Source organism: Panthera uncia, chromosome B4 (genome assembly GCF_023721935.1).
Source record: "Panthera uncia isolate 11264 chromosome B4, Puncia_PCG_1.0, whole genome shotgun sequence".
NCBI classification, from domain to species: Eukaryota; Metazoa; Chordata; class Mammalia; order Carnivora; family Felidae; genus Panthera; species Panthera uncia.
The window spans coordinates 134,914,630-134,920,233 of record NC_064809.1 but is presented as its reverse complement, the minus strand read 5'-3'; positions in this window follow the sequence as shown (position 1 = coordinate 134,920,233).

Sequence of the window (5,604 nt, the reverse complement as noted above, 5' to 3'; positions counted from 1 at the left end):
GGGGCCGCAGTCGCGGCGGGGGCCGGCGCGAGGCCGCGGGACCCTGGAGGTTCCCGCCCGGCGCCCGGGCCACGCTGGCGAGGCCCCTCCTCCTCCCTCGGGAGCCCTGGCCTCCGCCGCCGAGCCGGTCTAGGCCCGGGCCGAGGCGCGAGCGCCCTGGAGTCTCGGGGTGCCCGGGGTGGGAGGGGGGCGGGCGGGGAAGGACCAGTCCCGAGGACCCCAGGATTCAACAGAAGGAGAAAGAGAACACGAGCTGGGAGGACGCGTCAACAGGTGGCGGAGGTGCCCCGGCGGGCGGGGGACAGAGAAGGGTGAAGGGCAGCGGGGACAGCGTGGAGAAGCGCTGTCAACCCCGACCACCCGCCCCGCACCCGCACCCGCACCCGCACCCGGACTGAGGGAGAGCCGTGCCCCCTCCCGCCGTGCGTCGGGGGTGAGGGGCTGACTTTGTGCCCAGCCAAGGCGCTGGGCCTCTGCCAGCGCAGGGGGAGGTCGCGGCCCGGCAGCCAATGACGAGGAGCAGGGGAGAGAGGCGCAAAGCTGCTCTGTTTGCGCGGCGACGCACGGAATGCACAAAGCCCCCGGTGCCGGCGCATCAGGACACCCCTCCCTTGGGAACGAAATGTGTGCTATGCCAGCTTCCCTCCCTGCCCTCCCGCTGCTCCTGCCACTGTTCTATTTGTAGCGGCGAGCGCCCAGGAGGACCTGCGCAGGGCAGGATACCCAGCTCCGAACAAATCCCCGCATTCCGCAGAGACTCTGGAGCCCAGGCCGTACCTGGCCCTTTCCCAGACGTCTCTTCAACTCACCCGTGTTGATGGGCCCCTAGGTGTGGTGAACTTTGCCCCGCCCTGCAGACACTCACATAACCTTCCCGCTCTCAGAGCGACAAGCCCAACTTTTATTACCAACGCAGCTAGGAGCCACACAGCGCTGGATGTCACGGATATAGCGGTGAGGGAAGTACAGAGCTCATGTCCTCACGAGGACAGCCAAGTTCAAAGACGTCACCTGACACGCTCCAGATCCCAGGCTGTGAAAAACCGAGAATCCAAATGCAGGGGTGTTGGCCTCTCTTCCCAGATCCGCTGTGATGGTCTGCCATAAGCCCCGGTCAACCAGGCAGCTGGAAAGACCTGGTGAAAACTCGTTTCCGGTGAGGACAAAAGAAGCCGGACTCAACAGAGTAGCGTTTACACCTGGCAGACATGGAGAAATTATATTCTTGGGGCTCCCAAGGTTTTAGGGAGACAAAACCTGTTTTTCATGCCTGTGTTCGAAGTTGTCACTTTTGAACCGAGTTGTCGCTTCTGAACAACAGCTTCCCCTTCCCTCCCTCCCCCCAGGTACAAACAGCTCCATGAAACAGCTCCAAGCATGGGGGCAGGGGTGTGGGTTCCTGTTTGCCACGAAGAACCCGTCACACACATCCCCCATAGGAGAAACTGTCACAAAGGATACAGCCCCCAGCTCTTGGAAGTCTCTCCCTCCCTCTCTGCTTACCACCAGTGTCGCAGAATGTGAGCCATGCAACAGAACGGAGACGGCTTCCTTTGCAGGACTGAGCAGAAATCTGTATCTTCAGAGACACGTTAATGCCCTTGCCAATGTGTCTGAGCCCCACCTGAGTCCCTCTGGAGCCTCACTAAATACTAGGAGTGTTGGGGGTACACAGCTTCTCTTTGGTGCTGATGCTGTTTTAGCATTTCTTGCTTTTTTTTTTAAATGTTTTTAATGTTGATTTATTTTTGAGAGACAGAGACAGAGTGTGAGTGGGGAAGGGGCAGAGAGAGAGGGAGACACAGCATCCGAAGCAGGCTCCGGGCTCCGAGCTGTCAGCACAGAGCCCGACGCGGGGCTCGAACCCACGGACCGTGAGATCACGACCTGAGCCGAAGTCGGACGCTTAACCACGGAGCCACCCAGGTGCCCCTGTTTTAGCATTCCTACTCACAGTTTCTAATCTTAAAGATGTTCAGAGACATAACTTATTATTGTGCCCACATTACAACCGGGAGGCCAAGGCACAAGAGAAGTCCCTTGTCACATAGGCCAGTTGCAGAGCCCAGGTTAGGAGGTGGGTCTGCGGAACCCACACCTGGTGAGCCGCTCCTGGATGTACCAACTTGCCTGATCTCACCAGAGATGTCGAGGCTCTCCCCTTGGCTTCTGGGGGGAGAATCGGGGTGTTGGGGCATTGGGGGGGAGGGGAGGGAGCTGGACGAGTCTCCTGCCACTTGATGCAGGCAGTGGGTTAGATCCCGAACTTGTAAGAAGGTGCTATCAGCCACCTGTGTTTGGAGAGAATGTGAGACCTGACTGCTGGCCCCAAGCCCTGTGGGGGAGAGCACCCCCAGTGGGGCTGGGGGTGCAGGCCAGGGTCTGTCTGTTTGCCCTACAGCTTAGGTAAGCCCTTTTCCAGGAACCGAGGCCTCTACAGGTCACCTGTTTGCCCTTTGTTGATCTGCAAAGCCTCTGATGAGACGGACTTTGTGCTTGGGAGTGTCATCAGCCAGGGCAGTGGCCCCTGATCTCCTGGAAACCTGCCCTCAGGTCAGATGGTGGAAATCGATGGGGGCAGGGAACACAGACAGAGAAAGGGAGAGTTCACTGTTGGCCGGGACAGAGCTGCCCCATGGCCCGTGGCCGGACCTCGGTGGGAGGCCGACCGAGGGCACGTACGTGACTGCCATCCTAGTAATGACGGCAAAGCCTCACGGGTCCAGATAAAGAAGTCTTGTCACGTTAAGGCATGGAACTCACAGCAGTCCCACGAGGCAGCTAGGTTCCTCCCCGTTTTACAGATGAAGAAACCAAGGGCCGGAAATGATATCGTGTGGCCGAGATCTCCAGGAGGGAGCAAGAACCGGGCTGTCAGAGTCCACATCCGTTCTGCCATCTGCACCAGCCCCAGGGTACCCCCAGAGGTGGGCTGTCTGGTCCAGAAGCCAGCGCTCCCCTGGCCCGATAACCCAGCTGTCTCTGGCAGGTGCAGGAACACGGTATTAGGGATCAGTCTCGGCCCCAGCACCGTGGGGTGGCAGAGCACGTGCGGAAGCCCGTGGCAGGAGAGAGGGGCCGCGTTCAAGGGGAGAGAGTGGAAATGGCCCGAGACCCGCAGACGTGGCCGGGAGGGGAGTTCGGCTCGATTCCGTCAGATTTGTAAAAACAATAAATGATACGTGCTAACCGATTGCCGTTACTGAACCGGTCCCGGCTGCCGTTTACCGGCTGGCTTTGCTAGAGGCTCCGCCTCAACGTGGGTCTCTGTCTCCGATCAATCTGTCTCTGTCGTTCTTGAGAAGCCCGAGGCAGCGATGCTGCCCCCTCCTCTCCCTCCCCAGCGGCGCTCGCTAGGCCTTCCCCGGATGGCTTCGGCTCCTTAGGATGGGGGCCGGGTCGCTGATGTCTTTTGTCCAGTTTAGAGCAGTGGGCTTGGAGCTTCAGGACCCGTGTGACCCAGTAGGTCGGAGCCTCGCCATAGAGCATGATGGATAGGTGAATTTCCTTGATGGAGGATATTCCACTCAGCCGGATACGGGGCTCGCGATTACCTGAGTCCGGTAGGGAATTACACTGTCGTGGGTGGGCAGGGTCAGGGGGAGGAGTGCAGACACGAGACACGGGATGTTGGACACAAATGCGTTACAAATACAGGGATATATGCACATCACTGCCTCTGCCTCGGACATCCCCGATAACCCCCGTGGAACTAGCAGACATTAGGAATCCAATAGATCTACGGGCGCCTGGGGGGCTCAGGAGGTGGAGCGTCCGACTTCGGCTCAGGTCAAGAACTCACCGTTTGTAGGTTCGAGCCCCGCGTCGGGCTCTGTGCCGCCAGCTGGGAGCCCGGAGCCTGCTTCGGATTCTGTGTCTCCCTCTCTCTCTGCCCCTCCCCACCTCTCCAAAATAAATAAACATTAAAAAATTAAAATAAAAAAAGGAATCTAACAGATCTAGAGTCACAACCTGGCTCTACCTTTTACTCATACCATAACCTTGGACGAATCACCTGACCTCTGGACCGAACTTCCTCGTCTATAAAATGGGGCAGCGATGGTTATCTCCGTGGGCCCTGGGGTGAGAATTAGGAGGGAGTGTGCAGGAAGCGCAGGCACAGGACCTGATAGGCGAGTCGTAGTAGTCGAAATTTGGCGACCACCTGCCTGAGGGCTCTGCCAAGGGTCACCTCCTCCAGGAAGCCTGCTTGGCCTCCATCTCACCGGCAAAGCTGCCCCCACCTCCCCTGTAGCTTTTGTCTTGTTTAGCACTGTCTACAAAGGTGCCCCTCCCCTTGCCTGTCTCACCACCCCAGTGAGCTGGCATCGCCTGGGCCCTCAAACCTCTCCGACAGCAGGCAGAGTGCCTTTTTTTTTTTTCTTTTTTTTTTTTTTTTTGTTCCCTCCTGGGACCCTCAGGTCTACCCTGGTATCTGGCTTTTACAGCTGAGTCCTTCCAGCTCGTCGAGGCAGCATGGACCGGAGCCCAAGTAGTGTGCAGGGCCCCCCCCCTCCCCCACCGGCTTCGGCTGCCAGCCTCCGGAGAGAGAGCTCCCCGATGCAGGGGGTTGGCCCGATGCAGCTCTTCACCCGGCACAGGGGCCGGGACGCACGAGGTTCCCTAAATGTGCAAGAGAACGGCCAGGATGTTCTACGGGCATCTCTAGGCCTTGGTTGTCACTAAAATGAGAAAGTGGACCACAGTCCCCAGTCCTCTGCAGGGACTGACCACGTTTGCCAAATATTCCTGGTCGGCACAAGACAGGGCAGCAAAGCAAGGGCATTATGGGGTTTGCTGTAAAGCTTCATCTAGTCACTTTAAAGAAATAGCCCTTTTTAGGGGCGCCTGGGTGGCTCAGTCGGTGGAGCGTCATGACTTCGGCTCAGGTCACGATCTCGCGGTTCGTGGGTTCGAGCCCCGCGTCGGGCTCTGTGCTGACAGCTCGGAGCCTGGAGCCTGCTTCGGATTCTGAGTCTTCCTCTCTCTCTGCCCTTCCCCCACTCTCACTCTGTCTCTCTCTCAAAAATGAATAAAGATTAAAAAAAAAATTTAAAGAAATATCCCTTTTGTCCCTGAGAGTATGTCCTTTACGCTCTTGTGCTGTTATTGAAAATGCCACCCCCGCTTTTTAAAGTTTATTTATTTATTTTGAGAGAGAGAGAGAGAGAGAGAGAGAGACCACAAGCAGGGGAGGGGCAGAGAGAAGGAGAGACAGAATCCCAAACAGGCTCCTCACCATCCTCGCAGGGCCTGTTGCGGGGCTGGAACTCACGAATCGTGAGATCACGACCTGAGCCGAAGACAAGAGCCGCCCCCATGTCAGTCCCCAAAGCCGTTTAAAACATTGTTGGTTTGGAAAGCCCAAAGTCCGGGGCCTGCTGGCCCAGATGGGCTCTGTTTACTGGTAAACACAGAGCGCGTTGCGAAGGCCTCCTGACATTTTTCCAGTCTTTCTGTGCCCGGCTAGCTCTCTCCTCCAGATTTACTTATGGTATTTATTTGCAAGTCAACATTCTGGGCTGTGTTGGGACTTGCACGTGGAGTATACAATCCTACGTTAGGGCCTGATTTTGATCTTTGACAAATCGAGGGAACGGGGTG